This window comes from Pseudorca crassidens, chromosome X (genome assembly GCF_039906515.1).
Source record: "Pseudorca crassidens isolate mPseCra1 chromosome X, mPseCra1.hap1, whole genome shotgun sequence".
Taxonomy (NCBI): domain Eukaryota; kingdom Metazoa; phylum Chordata; class Mammalia; order Artiodactyla; family Delphinidae; genus Pseudorca; species Pseudorca crassidens.
In genome coordinates this window covers 109812936-109830024 of record NC_090317.1, presented here as the reverse complement: position 1 = coordinate 109830024, position 17089 = coordinate 109812936, and positions in this window count along the sequence as shown.

Here is a 17089-nt window from a genome sequence, read left to right as displayed (position 1 = left end):
CAAATATACAAATAAATAAACACTTACAAATGAAATATACTTATATGCATGTACACACATGTGAAATAAATTACAATTTACTTTATCTTTTATTAGGAATATGACTTGGACATTTCTTCAAGTTACAGGAACTGTTTAGTTGTAAATCTATATAACAGTCATGGAAAGAACACAATATAATTTACTTAAAAATAGATTTCTTAATTTTAAAGCATACTTTTATATACACTTGTGAGTAGTTTTGTTGACTATAGTACTAGAAGGAAAATTACTGTTTAGAAAGGGTAGGAAATTTTTCAAATTTCCTTTAAAATGCCAATTTAATATTCAAAAACCCAGTATCATTTTTTCCTCCCTCAATAGTTTGGTATCAAGATAAAAAAGAATACTCTATTATTTATTTAAAATGCAGTAACTATTGAGGATACTCAATATAGTAATTAGCCACTTATATTTACTTTGTTTTTATTGTGAGAGACTGAATGTACAAACTGACAATGGCCAGACCATATATAAAAATAGAACTCTCACCCACAGCTCTGCAGCAACCAGCCCGTGAAGCCAAACCACAGATTCTGCAGCAACTGGCCCAAAACAGTGAGGACCTAATCAATAACGGCCAACTTCCCTAATTTCTGCCCCTACTCCTAACTTAGGATGAAAAGGAAACCAAGTTATGATTCCCTAAGCAAACAAGTACAATGTCCCACTTCTAGCTAGCCTCTCTCTCTACCTTCCTCAGGCCAACAACCTCCAATCAGGGCATACCTGAAGCCTTCCCTTTTCTACACCATAAAGCTTTCCCACTCTCCTGCCTGCCTTTGTGTCTCTGCCAAATACAAATAACACTGTCTGACTCCCTTGCTATACAGTAAGCTCTGAATAAAGAGTTTTCTTCCTCGCATTTTGACAGTCTCCATTTATTTCCAGACTTGCTTGATTCTACTATTCCATTTGTTAAAAAAAGAGTCGATCATTTCATAAATATTTGAAAAATCAAATTATATATTAACCATATATATATACATATATCCTTGTTGCTTTCATATATATATATAGTCTGTTAGGAATTTATTTCAACGTGTACTATATTTACATAAATCATTTCAGATATAGACTATGTCTGCCAAATTGAATGTTATTGCATAGTATATAATTATTACAAATATAAAATATTTGCTTTAAGTAGTATGAAACACTTCATTGTTATTTATCAAGAGTTTTATTTGTCCTCATACAATTTCTCATGCATGTCAATATTAGCATTAAATTAACAAACCATTTTGATATTGCACATGAAAATTTGTATATCATTTAATTTGTATACAATATGTGCAGACATTTGTATATATAAATAAGAAGTAAAAATTGGATATTTTGGCTGTTGTAAAATATTTCTTCACATGAGTTTTTATTTGGCTTTTTTGTTGCTATTGTTAATCCAATAAACTATTTACACAAATGGAAAAATTTGGATTGATAAAATAGCTATTAAAATGCTTAAATATTTTATCATTAAACTACATATTGGACATCTATGTGAAATATACAGATATTAGTGACGTGTATGAATGTATACCAGAAAAACACTTCTGAAAAATAAGCCACCAATAATGATGATTTAAACGATGGCTGCATTCTCAAAAGACTCCTTGGAGAAGTGGCAATAATGGAGCAGCATCTTTCCAATGCTGAAAGAAAAATTAAACTATCAACACAAAATTCTTTATCCACCAAAGTTATCCTTCCAAGCTAAGAGTGAACTAAGATGCAGACACATAAACAAATGTGAGACAATTTGTCCCTGTCCAAAAATAATACATATCCTATAGGAAGTTCTTCAGGCTCAATGGAAAAAATACCTAATAGAATCTACAAAAAGGAGAGAAGAGAACTGGATAGGGAAAACATGTGGCTAAATATAAAAGTTTTTTTCTATTATTTCTGCTTAAAGAGCTGATTCCTTGAAGTAAAAATGAAATAGTGCTTTGGATGTAAAATACATAATTTGCAAAATTAATCTAACTGTAAACTTAAGCTTTGTGTATTTACCTGAATATACAATATATTTAATTTAAGAAAATTAAGGGGCAAAAATAAATTATATACACTGAATTTAAGTTTTTAAATAAGAATATTTAAATAAAATACTTGACAAAAGAGCAAAAAGTAAAGGGAAAATAAATGGATTTATACTGTTTTGAGGCTACACATACATAAACTGGTACTATTTTAACTCTAAATAGACCAAGATAACTTAAAGATCCACGTGGCAATCCTTTGAGTAACAAGTAAATATAATACAAATAGGTATTCTGGCTATTATTACAGCATAAAAGATTACTACAGAATTTATCTTTTATAATATACTCCATATTTACTTGTCTGTTATCCTTTCGGCTACATTTCAATAATGTACCTTCATATGCATACCTGGCACATGTAGGAAACAAAAGAAATATTTTGGCAAAAGATTGGATAATTGACTCTAGGAGGAAAAATAATTAAAACTAAAACATATTTCAAAAAATAGCATGTGCAGAGATGTCTTCTTCCAGTATGGTAGACTAGCCATTTCTGCCCAACCATCCCACTGAGATAAACTAGGAAAGCTGGTAGATATTAAACATTCTGTTCAAAGGTACCAAAAACCCAAAGAAGCAAGCATTTGAAGAAACTGAATCTCAGAAGAGAAGCCCAGGAAATGAGAAACAAATTTGGTACCTCTTTCCCCCATAAACCTTTTGTTGATCCAAAGGAGGTGACTAAGAACATAGGATGCTAAGAAAAAAGTTGCAGCTAACAAGCTAAGCAGCTGATCAGGGCTTCCAGTCCTCTCACCAACTCAGGGGACACAGACTGGGTTCAAGGCCCACCCTGGCAGAGAGAATCTGGAAAACAACCCAGGGGTGAATTTAACATCCTTAAGTGTCTGTGCTCTAAATGTCAATATAAACCTGAAACAGAAAACTACTCATAAAACCTGAGACCAAACTTCAAAAGACTCAACTACTGATTGTAATGAGATGAATGTATTTTCTAAAGTATCTTAAAGAAACACATATCATGTGACTCAACCATTCCATTCCTTGATGTTTATCCAAGAAAAAAGTGAACATGTATATGCACGCAAAGAATTGTATGAAAACGTTCGTAGCATGAAAAAGAGAGAAGGGCTTGGTTGGATCAGAAGGGGGAAAAATTCGAAGATGCACATGGAAACCCGGGAGGGGGATGAATATGTTTATCATCTTAACTGTGGTGATGATTTCACAAATATATAGATATCTCAAAAGTTACATTATTTCAATGTTGTATAGTTCATTTTAAGTCAATTACACCCAAGAAAAGCTGTTAAAAATGTGTGGAATCTACCAAAATGTGTCTAAAGAAACACTCTAGCATTAAAAGCAAAAGAAGAAACCTTGAAAATTGAAGATCTAATAATCCACCTCACCTCAAAAAATGGGAACCAAAAAGCTGATTTAAATCAAAAGAATAGATAGTAGATATAAAAGAAAATTAGAATTAGCTAATGAAATTCAGAAAAATACAAAGACTGACAAATCCAAAAATTATTTTGGCGGGGAAAATGTTTAAAAATTGTAATTCCTGGCAAGACTGATCACACACAAACAAAGGGAGACATACATTATCAACACATATAGAATATAAAATGGATCATCACTATAGACGCTTGAGACCCTTACATAATATTTGAAGTTATTTGACATGACAAAATTCCAGAAAAACACACCTTAACAAAACAAGAAATTTTCAAAATCCTATATGTTTTAATTTAATTGTATCCATAATAAAAACCTTCCTACAAATGATTTCTATGGTCTGATGCCTGATTGTCTGAACTTTTCCATAAAATTCAGAAATAAATAATATCAATATCGCCCATCCCCTCACATGGAATAGAAATGGTAAAAACACTAACCAAAATATTTAATGAGATCCTTATAAATTTTACAATAAACTGATAATGACAATATAGGAAAGGAAGATCAATGGTTGATATGCATCATGACAACATAAAGAAAAAAATCTTTATGAATCCAAACACACTTCAATTATAGTATCCCATGAACAAACTGACTTTAATCCAAAGCTGAATTCTTAAGTGGCTTAACATCTTAACATCAAATCTCCTTAACAAAAGACAAATAACCATGTCACTTTCACAACAGACACAGAGAAACCATCAGGCAAATTTACCATCCAGTTATGAGTTTTAGAAAAACTCAGAAAACTATAGCAAATATCATAATTAGTGATATAACATTGAAAAACACAACCTGAGATCTGGATGGAGTCAGGTTTGCCTGTTATTACCAGTTCTTCTCAACATTTTACGGAGGTCATGGGCCAATAATGCAGACAAAAGTTAAAAATGCATAAATAATTGGAAAGAAAGAAATGAACACGTCTTTATTCACCAATTGGACATTTGTTTTTAGAATATCTCAAAATAATCTATATGTAATAAACCAGAATTAATAACTGCATCTAGCAATACTGCTGGATTCCATACAGTTAAATCTAAACAAATTTTTCTAAGAACAGCAATTCTCACTAAACATTTCAGACACATCATAAGAAATGGCATGGGGCTTCCCTGGTGGCGCAGTGGTTAGGAATCCGCTTGCCAGTGCAGGGGACATGGGTTCGTACAGTGGTCCGGGAAGATCCCACATGCCGTGGAGCGACTAGGCCCATGTGCCACAGCTGCTGAGCCTGCACTCTGGAGCCCATGAGCCACAACTACTGAGCCCATGTGCCACAACTACTGAAGTCCGCGCGCCTAGAGCCTGTGCTCCGCAACGAGAAGCCACTGCAATGAGAAGCCCGCACACCGCAGCGAAGAGTAGCCCCGACTTGCTGCAACTAGAGAAAGCCCACGCGCAGCAGCAAAGACCCAACGCAGCCATGAATAAATAAAGAAATTAATTAATAATAATAAAAAAAGAAATGGCATGAAAACTCTATACAACAAGATTACAGTTTTAAGTCTTTTTCTGTATACTGATCACATAAAAATTGAGAGGATTTTGACCCTGATTACTGTTGTCACTTTTTCTGATATCATGGAAAGAGAAGCCCCTGAATATTAAGTAAACTCTACATTACACCTGACATTTAATCCTAGTAGTACAGTAAAAAAAAAAGCATTCTTTCTGACACTTTTACTCATAGCCCCCAGTATAATGATTTCACTGATTAATTAGAGATCAGTTTCTTATAAATGGTTCACATCTAAATTAAATTTTTCTCCATGTAAATTTTCTATATTTTTTCATATTATTTCTTTCCCATCTACCTCTGTTATAATTCTGGCTTTAAGCATAACTTCTCACTGTACTATACTACTTATAAAAATAAAGTAGATGGTTAAAAAGAATCATCAGTAATATGCTCCATGTGACAATTTATTTTATTTTATTGATTACGAGTAAAATATGCACTCAGTGTAAAATTTCCAAAAAACACAGATACATATCCTTTCACAGAAGTAACCATGATTAGCAATGAAGAGTGTAACTGAACAAACGTACATATAAATGTGCATCTATATAAATAATACATTTATATACTTATAAACACATGCGAAATAAATTTTCTTGCTTTTTTATTAAAATTATGTTCTGGAGATATCTTGTGCAATTATATAAGATCTATCTGATTGGCTGTAAAACCTGCAATGCATTTACAGTATGAATACATTATAGTCTATTAAAAATACCTGTTTTGCCTTTTTGTAGCCATATTTTTACTCACATCTTTGACAAATTCTGTCAGATACACTCATAGAAAGCCAATTATGGTGGAAAAGGGTAGGCAAATTTAAAATATTGGTAAAAAATAGCAAATTAACTTCCAAAAACTCAGAACCATTCTATATTCCCTCCAAATTCAGGTATCAATATATTAAAAAGTTTACATCTTACTTAATTTCCACTAGCTATTAAGCATATTATATATGAATTACCATTAGTATTTATTCTTGTATATATCACATATGAATTCTACTAATACAATTTTTTAAAGAGTATATCATTTCATAATTATTTGAATATCAAAATCATTACATATGAAGTATGTATATATATTTGTGTATACACACATAAACTCTTATTTCTTTCACTCACATTCTGTATACTCCCTGTTACTGAATAGGTTCTGATATATACTCTATTTATATAAATCATTTCACTAATAGAATATTTTCCAAAGTAGAGTTTTTTGTGTATATATATATATATATATATATATTTTAATTTAAAGACACCAATTGTACTTGAACATTTGTTACTTTTTTTTCTAATTAATTAATTAATTAATTAATTTTTGGCTGCCTTCTCAACAGAATCCATAGAGAACCGAGATAATGGAGCGGAATCTTTCTGATACCCAAAGAAAATATAAAACTGTCAGTAGAATTCTTGTTTTTTTTTTAGATGTTGGGGATAGGAGTTTATTAATTAATTTATTTATTTTTGCTGTGTTAGGTCTTCGTTTCTGTGTGAGGGCTTTCTCTAGTTGTGGCAAGCAGGGGCCACTCTTCATCGAGGTGCGCGGGCCTCTCACTATCGCGGCCTCTCTTGTTGCGGCGCACAGGCTCCAGACACGCAGGCTCAGTAGTTGTGGCTCACAGACCTAGTTGCTCCACGGTATGTGGGATCCTCCCAGACCAGGGCTCGAACCCGTGTCCCCTGCATTAGCAGACAGATTCTCAACCACTGCACCACCAGGGAAGCCCCTGTCAGTAGAATTCTATATCCAGAAAAATTATCTTTCCAAACAGACAGTGAATTAAGACATATCCACATAAACAAATCTGAGTCAATTTGCCAGTGGACAACCTGCAATTTACGTTTTTACCGTAAGTTCTACAGGAAACGAAAGGAAATGGTTGATGGAAACCGAAAACCACAGAAATGCTTGAAAAGCACTGGATGGAGGACCAATACTGCGCCGTCTGCTGGTGGCAGCTGGTAATGTCAGTTGGCTGGAATTTCAGCTTAGGAATTTATGTAGCATCATAACTGCTGCATTGTATTGGTTACAAAGATTCACTAAGCTTGGCCCAGAATCCTGGGAGCAGCCATAAAACCCGTCTATTGAAGGAAAGGATGTTAAAGAATGTGTGGACATGTTTTTAAACTGCCAAAGATAAAATTTCAAGAGAGGACTTTAAATTGAATAATAAAAAGTATTCAATAAAACAAAAGGAGGCACAAAAGGAGGAACAGAAAAATAAAGAGATGGGAAAAATAGAAAACAAATGGCAAGATCATCAACTTTAAAACAAACTATATTAGTAATAATATTAAATTTAAGCAGACCTAATCATCCCAATTAGAGTGGAGAGTTTTTCAGACTAGAAAAAAGCCAAGTCCTATTTACTATATGCTGTTAACATGAAGTAATTTGAATTTCAAGAGACAGGTTGAAAGTAATAGTATACAAAATAATATACCATGTAAAATTAAGCATAAGAAAGCTTGACTGGGTATATTAATGCCAAAGTAGACTCCAAGAAACAGAGTATAGCTGGAGATACATAGGGACATTTCATTATGATTAATGAATCCACTTATCAGGAAGACAATAATCCTAATGTTTAGGAGCCTAATTACAAAACTTCAAAGTACATGAAACAAGATCTGAGATTTTTGTAATTTTCAGTTTGCCACTAAAATTCTTAACTTTGTCTCCTATTTATTTGAACATAGGCATTTTTAATGCACATCTGATAGGTCTTTTATCTGGTTAACTTGTGATTCTACTTCTGTTATCTGCTGTTTCTACTGGGTTTTGGTCACGTGTTCTTTTCTCCTACTTATCCTGGCCATTTTTAATTGTATGCCAAAAACTATATATAAAAATTGTAGAGATAATTCAAATTTAATTTCACTCTGGCTTCGCTACTACCAGCACTATCACTTCCAGACCTAGTTATTCCAAACAGAGATTCAAATGATTCAAAGTTGAACCTCGTAAAGAGTTGGTCATTTTCAGCTTTACTGTTGCTCCCAAACTATAGCCCTCAGTGTCCCATCCAAACCCAGCAGAATTTACAGCCTCTTATCCTGCTGTCCACCACACGTAGACAATGATTAGCAAATCCCCAAATCTGGTTTTCCCTGTGACCTGGTGAGTTTATTGAAAGTTCTGTTCATTGTTCTACCTCTAAGTAAGCTATCTGAATCTGTATATTCCTCAAGGGGAAAGACAACTGCAAATATTCAACTGAATTCTATGGATCTTCACTTTGTAATTTTTCTGGCAGACCACTGCCTTTGTTTGTTCTTCAATCCCTCTCTCCCTCTCTCTCTCCCTCTTTTTCTCTCCATCTATCTATTTTCCAGCATTTCAAGTTGCATGGGTAGTCTGATTTACCTAGTCTGCCTTGATCAGACGAGCATCTCCAATGTATAAATGAGTACATATTACAGGTCTTAGTATGCCACTGACTTTGTTTTTGGCTCAATATTATATTTGTGAGATTCATCCATGTTGATGTACGTAATTTATAGTTCATTTATTTTCAAATCATGGGCACTAAGTTTGTTTTTATCATATAGATAGATAAGTGATAGACAGACTTACTTGGACAGAGATTGTAATTTGTTTGATGAAAGTTTTTTGAAATCCTTAATACCTATTTTAAGACTTAATATGTGATCAGGTGTCATTAATTTATGCTAATATAACAACATGTATTGAATACATACCTATATCTTAGCCCTTATCTTCTCTAATATATCTCCTTATTTTCTTGACTGTTTCCACATTAAGCAGTAACCCAATAATGTACCTCCAACAGATGGACCACACTTGGCACATGTTGGGAACTGTGGAAATATTTATTGATTCAATCAAATTTTAAATCGAGGGAATTTAAGCAAATGATGATGAAAAGGACTGAATCCTCAAGAAGAACGTTTGCCTTGAAATAATTTGCTTACCTTCTTAATATTACTTGGATTAATTAGCTACAAGAAACAAAACTATTACAAACTAATACATATTTCAAAAAAATTGTATTTGGAGAGATGTCTGCTTCCAGTAATGGTAGACCATTTCAGCCCAACCATCCTACTGAGAAAACCTAGGAAATCTGGAAGATATTAAAGATATTATTTAAAGGCACCAAAGACCCAAGAAAGAGACAGGATCTCAGAGAGAGGAGAAGACCAAGTGGTGAGACTCAAATTTGGTACCACTTTTCCCCCTTAGTTCCTTTACTAATTCAAAAGGGATGACTGAGGACCCAAACTGTTAAGCAGAAAGTTGTAGCTGAGAAGCTATGCAGTTGATCAGGGCCTCCAGCCCAGGGGACACAAATTGGACCTGACTACACACCACAGAGGAGAGGTTCTGGAAAACAATCCAACATATCATTTGACATCTCTGAGAGGATATGCCCTAAATGTAAATATGAACCAGAAATACAAAACTCTTCACAAAACCTGAGACCCAGCCTTAAAAGAACACAATCCCTCACTGTTATGAGATGAATTACTCCCACGCTAATTGCCCCTCATAAGCAAAATAAAATGCTCCATGGCCTCCAATTATCTCCATAGTGTTTCATACAGAAAACCTAGTTTGCAGTCAAAAATAAACATACATACAAAAATGAACGGAAAGGAAAGGATTAGCATCAGGCCTACATTACATTTTCCCCACTTACTGTGGATGCCAGGACAGAAAGATCAATGACTTGGTTATACCCACACAATTTAGAGTGACTGTGATATATCACTGTATACCTATTAGGGCTAGAATTTAAAATACTGATGATTCCCAGTGCTGACAAAGATGCAGAGCTACTGTGACTTTCATACACTACTAATAGAATATAAAATGATTCAATTATTTGGAAAACTTCATTGACTTATTTATGATGTGATCCATCCCTTCCACTTCCGGGTGTTTATTCTAGAGAAATTAAAGCTTATGTCCACACACATGTTTGTATAAGAATGTTCAATGCCTGGACAAGGGACCATGGAGAAAGTCAGGAGGGATTATTACACAACTCCACATGGAAATTTTGGCAAGTAACAGATATGTTCATTACCTTGTTTTGTGAATATATACATATATGCAAATCATAACATGCTGCATATTTTAAAATTATACAATTTATAGTTATACCTCAACAATCTTTTCAAATGCGTAGGATGCACCAAAACATGCATCTAAAGAAAATTTCCCATGTTAAATGCAAAAGAGAAAATGCTGGAAAATTCAGGACCTGATTATTCCTCAAAAAACTTTAGAAAAAAATGGTAAAGTGGAGAAAATAAAACTAACAATAAAATTAAAATTTAATGAAGTTTTAAAAATACAAGAGAATATCAACAAAACCAAAAGAGTTCTTTTTTGAAAGGGTTAATAAAATTGATAAACATCTAGCAAGGCTGATATAGAAAAAAGAGAAGGCATGCATAATCCATATTAGGAATATAAAGGGGGTCATCCCTACAGATTCTTGAGACATAGACATAAAATTATAAGAAGTTGTATCCAATACATTTAACATGAGGTGAAATGACAAAATTCCAAGAAAAACGCAGGTAAAAAAAGAAAATTTAGGAAACAGTGAAAAACTTCAAAAAAGGTTTAATTTGACCCATTTGAAATTTATATCAAACCAAAAAGAATTTTATAGGAAAGGAAGATCACAGGTCTCTTTCATGACCAAAAAAAAAGGGGGGTGGGTGGGTGGGTGTGTGTGGAACGCTTAACAAACTTAATCCAAGATACAGCAGCTGTAATATACATAAACAAAATAATGTTTAATCCAAGATAAATTCATGTTTTGTATCATCTGGAAATCAAACAAAGTTAACAGAACAAAAGAATAAAATGATAGGTTTATCCCAAAATATGCAAAAATGCCATTGGAAAAAATTAAGCTCAATTAAAAGCAAAAAAACTCAGAAAACTGAAGCAAATATAATAACTAGTGTTGAAATATTGAAAACTTAGCCCCTTGAGATCAAGAACAACACAAGTATGCTTATTATCACTAGTTTTGCTCAACAGTTTAGGGAGGCCCTAGCCAGGGCAATAAAACAAGAAAAAGATAAAAACAAAGGCATAACGATTGAAAGAGAAGGAATGCAACCGCCATTATTCACAGATTGCATCATTACATATTTATAATATCTAAAAGTAATCTATCCTTAGTGTGTTTGAATAAATTAGTCAATTTAGCAAGATTACTGGGTACAAGCTCGACAAAAAAATCAAGTATAATTCTAGATGCCACAGTTAATTAAAGAATTACATTACTATAAAAATACTATTTACGACAGCATCAAAGAACGTCAAACTCTGAAATGTAAGTTTAATGAAAGATGTGAAAGATCTGCACCCAGTGAAATGTGGAAAATTGTTTAAAAAATATTAATGAAGACATGAACAATTGGAATGGTATAATACTTATATGGATTAAGAGATTCAATATTTTTACTCTCCCCACACTGAGTCACAGATTCAGCATAACCTCAATTAAAAATCCCATCATTTTTAATGATGTTAAATTTCTTCTTTTGCATGTTAGTCAAATGCATGTTTTTATTTTGTGAAAATTAATCTATCTGTAATTTATGACATGTACTTCCTTGTATGCTTGCTATACTTTGATGAAAACTAGTGTTTTTTAAAACAAAATGTTGCAGTTGTCTTTTTTTTTTTAATACTAATGTTTTTCTCTTAACAAAATTCAAACTAGTTTAAGAAATTTAAAAAACAATTCAGGCCTAACATTTAATAAGAGAAACAAACAGATACACAGTGTATGTTTCAGGTAAGAGCCAAAAATAACTAAATCCTAATTTTAAAAAAGAATATTATGATGTATAGTAGAAGAAGAAAATGATGACAAGGAAGAAAGGACATCGGAAGGGCAAGTATAGAGAAAATAAGAAAATTTAACATTACTGAGTCAAAAAGAAAAAAAAAGTTAAAAAAAACCCAACAACACCCTGATGAACATTAAGAAATAATATACAGAGGGGGGGAAAAAAAAAGCTTCCAAATGATTTATTTTAATATATAGAGAGGCTGAGAGAGGGAAAGGGCAAGACATCCTACCTCATCTGGATCTACATTACTGTAAAGCTAGAGATATGGAATTGACATAGGAATCCCTTACAGCATTTCAAAGTTATTATGTGATAGAAAAAGCATTGAGCCTATGGGCCAGAAATTTGGTTTTTATTTTTTGTATTTTCATGCCTGCTCTGTAATATTAGGCAAGTTATCTAACCTTTCAGAACCTCAGTCACTTTGTGTTTAAAACTTTGGTAATATTTACTTACCCACCAATCAGCATTGCCATGAGAATCAAATTTGACAATGGGAAGTAGGACAATCTATAAATGAGGGTTAGCCTTATAAGTCATTATAAAAAATGTATTTATACAGACCATGTAGAGATTTTCATTATAACAGCTAAATGTGCTTTAAGTTTGCATTTTCTATAAATGATATTTACTTTACAAATATCAGTGAAAGAGTCCAATTCAGAAATGAGGCACAGTTATTAGATATTTGAAGTTTAACTGGAGACTGCAAAGCCATGGAATATTAAATTCTCAATAAGGCTAACATTTATTCAAGGTATAATTTTTATAATTAGAAAGAAAATGTCATCGACGTGTGAATGTTAGCATTATTTAGGTGAGAATTTTTTTAAAGAAATTATGTTTAACAATAAAAACTATAACAGTGTATCATAAAAAGCCCTCTACTGTCATTTATACTACATAGTCTCAGGAAATATCAAATAATAACAGATTCAGTGATTCAAATAAAATTATCATTTATAGTTATTCTGATTATTAATATGATCTAGTGGAAAGACTGTATCATTAGTAAGTAAAAGGACTTTGTTCTAAACTCCTTAAGGCCTGCATTTTCTTCTCCTGAAAAAGGAAATGGTACCTATCGTATCTACTTTACAGAACTTTACAGAACCCACTAAGAGCATAAAAAATGTGAGCTATACAACGAAGAGTACCCCCTGCTCGCCACAACTAGAAAGTCCGCGCACAGCAACAAAGACCCAGCACAGCCATAAATAAATAAATTTATAAAAAAAAAAAAGTGAGCTATTATTACTGTGAATGGAAAAAAAATCTTGGTATCAGGAGAAATAACATAATTTCTTTTCATCATTTTTAAATTAAAAAGACATTAAATAGTAGTAGAGCTTATGAGTTGCTGTAAGGAAGGTAGGTATCTTATTATTGCTTCCTATAAGTTAGTGGAAGGTTTTATAGTCCAAGCTGGATTTAACGTAAGCTTAAGTAAATGTCAAGGGAATGCTGAGAGATTACCTTGGGCAACCTGAGTGGTTTGGTGGAAATGAGGGGCTTGGAGGTTGGAGCTGGAATGTATGGAGGAGAAACTGGAAATAAGGGAACTAACAATTTGGGAAAGAAATAGAAAAAAAAACTAATGGGTGATATGCGGTATTTTAAGGTAATCATAGAAAAGCAAATGACAATGTTTCATTAAAAAGAACTATTAAATCCAGTAATCAGTCACTGCAGCATCTAATCAAGGAGATGAAAATGAGTGCCTTTAGCAGCTGATTGAGAAAAATGAAATTAGGAGAGAAATTTTGTCAAAACTTGATAAGAAATGAATTTGCTTTCTTGCTTCTTGGTTTTCTTCAAATCATAGCTAGGAACTTTGGCAGACTTCCAAATGCCTGTTGATTTCAAATTTTGAGCATTCCATACAAGTTAACAGTTTATCCTTTTTGTTAACTTTTAAAAAATGCATACTTGTTGAATAGATATTTTGGAAGACACGCAAATGAATCTATGCCACTATTTTTATAGAAATCAGTCAGCCACTAAAGCAATCCAAACAGTTAATCTAAATACATTTTTCAAATAAACATATGATTTGTTTTCTTCCTTTTATAGAAATGCTATTAATTGGTCTATTGTGATTGGGCTTTTACATATGTTGGCCTGTTATACAGGTTATTCTTACCAGCCTTATCAACTTAAAATGATGATGATGATGATGACGATGATGAAGACAGTGATGATAAAGTGACCTCAGTAATATGCCCCTCTTTATCAAGTTTAAATTTTCTATTAAGATACATTAGTCATCACATTAATGTCATCCACATCAAGACCACCAAATCTTTATTTTAAAGCCCTTTAAAAGGGCTTTTCCTTTTAGAATTTCCAATTCTGAAAAGTATCTGATGTTTTGTTGAATATTTAAGGAAATTCAGTTTGCTTAAAGTTTAGGGAAGCATCATCATCTTACATCTGATTTTAATAATATCTGAAAAGACAAGGTGGCTTTTTCTTCAACATCATGAAGTAACCAAAGTTCACATTCCTACAGCTTTTGTTCTACCATTTACATTGCATACATTCAGCAGTTTATTCAGTAATGGTACCAGGCTCTGTCCTAAGCACTAGGGATTAAATAGTAAACTAAAATATACATAGTTCTTCCCCTTATGAGGCTTACCTCCTAGTGGGAGAACATAAACCAAATATATACCACAAAAATGTCAAATATTATTAAGTGCTGTGAAGAAAAACAGTGATTAAATGTCAGAGGCTACTGAAGGTTTGAATGGGATAAGAACTTAAAATTGTCCTTTGACTTTGTTAACATAGAAGTCATTGGGTAAATTTAATCAAAGTGATTTCAGTAGCATAGTGGGAATCAAAGTCCGATAGGAGTCTGTTCTAGAGTGAATGGAAGTGAGGAAAGCACAGATACCACTCTGGCAAAGTTTTCTCTGAAAAAGACACAGAGCTGAAGAGTATGCAAAGTCAAGGAAGGTTTTCCTTTTTTCCACTAGATGAAAAAATTATAGATGTTTTAATAGTAATGACAATATACAGACTTCCAAATAATGGTGCATGAAGAGAAGGAGATAATTGCAAGAGCAAAGTCCTTAAGTAGACAATAGAAAATGAGCTCCAGAGGTTAAATGGATGAGCTGATGCCAGATGGGAGAAGGGAGACTCCATCACTTGCAATGGAAACAAGAGAGAGCAAGGTTTAAAAAAGCAGATAGGGTGGTGTATGTGTATAGTACCAGTGGTATCATCCCAATAACTTTATTTTTCACTGTGAAACTGAAAGAAGATCATCAGTTGGTTCTTGGCTAGAGAGGATGTTTTGAGATATGAAGAATGACGAGACAGCTCCTGTGGGTTTCCTCAAGAGCAGATTCTCGTAGTTGCAAGTAGTTTATTTGGGAGTTGATCCCAAGAAATACAAGCAAGAAAGTGGGAAAAAAGAGATGAATATATGTCGCTGTGCCTTGAATCTTATACAACTAAGTCAGAGCTATCTACACCTTGGTATCCCCTTTACCATTGCCTTATTTAAGCCCTTATAACTTCCTGTAGTTATAGTAATGCTTTTCCTAACTGTCCCGTCACCAGTTTTGCCACTTACCAATCATCATCCACATTATAGTAAAAAGTAGTTTTCCCTCTCTCTCAAAATCCTTCAGAAGAAATCTCTTGGTTTGTCACAGAAGGTCTCTCATAATCTGCCCCTTACATCTGCATCCTTTTCTTCCACCACGTGACCAAAAGACTTTTCTATCTAGCCGTTTTGTAATATATTTAAGTTTCTGCCTTTATACACCTCTACAAAAAATGATCCTTAATCAGGATTCCCTCAATCATATTTTCCTGCTGGATAATTGCTACACATTCTAACTAAAATTTTATCTGTTCCTGACACCTGTCCTTAAACTCCTAATTTAATGGCTAAATCAGTGGATTTCTAACTTTATCATAGGATGATTTACTATATACACACATCTATGCATATGTACATGTGTATATGTACATATGTATATTTATATATGTAATTTTTGAATATTTCTGTATTTTATGAACATTTGTGAAATCTAGTGACAAGTTTTTCTTCTCTATATCCACATAAGAGCATACAGCAAGAGTTTTCCGATGAATGAATAATAAAGTCCAAATTGTAATCCAAATATTGATCACAAAAAATTGCCAAGACTAAAGTTTGTAGATCTCTTTGTAAACACAAGCCTCATTTTGAGTAAAATAATGATTTTTTAAAAAGAATTAGGTCACAATGATACTATATCCAGAGCTCATAGAGGGCAGAGTCTTTAACTTCAGTCTTTAAAAAACTGAGTTTCTTAATGTTATGCAAATGATAAGTATCTTCTGAATAAAAAGATGAATGAATGAATGAACTCTCGTTATCTGTCATCATGTTGACTAATGTTATTGACCAAGCTATTAAGGAAAATCTTTAAAAACATATTCTTTTTTTTTTTTATTTTTGCGGTACGCGGGCCTCTCACTGCTGTGGCCTCTCCCGTTGCGGAGCACAGGCTCCGGACGCGCAGGCCCAGCGGCCAAGGCTTACGGGCCCAGCCGCTCCGCGGCATGTGGGATCTTCCTAGACCGGGGCACGAAGCCGTGTCCCCTGCATTGGCAGGCGGACTCCCAACCACTGCGCCACCAGGGAAGCCCTAAAAACATATTCTTTGACATGGACCTGAGATTTTAGAAATGGAATAGGGCCTTTCTTTTCCACTGGCTCTGTGAATAGGAATTTCCCGTGAATATGAACAATCGCCAGCCTATTACTTAGAGAGCAGGCTTAAGCCATACCAGTGTACAGGATGTTTTATGGAAGTTATAACAAGGAAATGCAATACAGCATGTGATGTTTCTCTGTGTTCAATGGTGTGTCATCAGAAACTCTTCTCGCTTGTTACTTTGAAATATCTTTTTGTTGACTAGTGGAAACTTCCTGATCAGTATCCAAAAAGAGAAAGGATAAAAGATAAAATTGGATGTCATCATTGTCAAACATTTGGGGGTAAAAATAAGACAGGCCACCTCAAGTGAGAGAAGAGATCATTTGTTCATTTTCATAGTGCTTGACCATGGCCAAGCCTCCTACTATGAAGTGCCCTAAGAGGTAGTAGAGGGGAGTCATAAGGTGATATATGTCTTGAAGCTTTGCTAGGATCATTGAAATAGTGCAATAGTTAAGAAAGGCTGGAAACCAG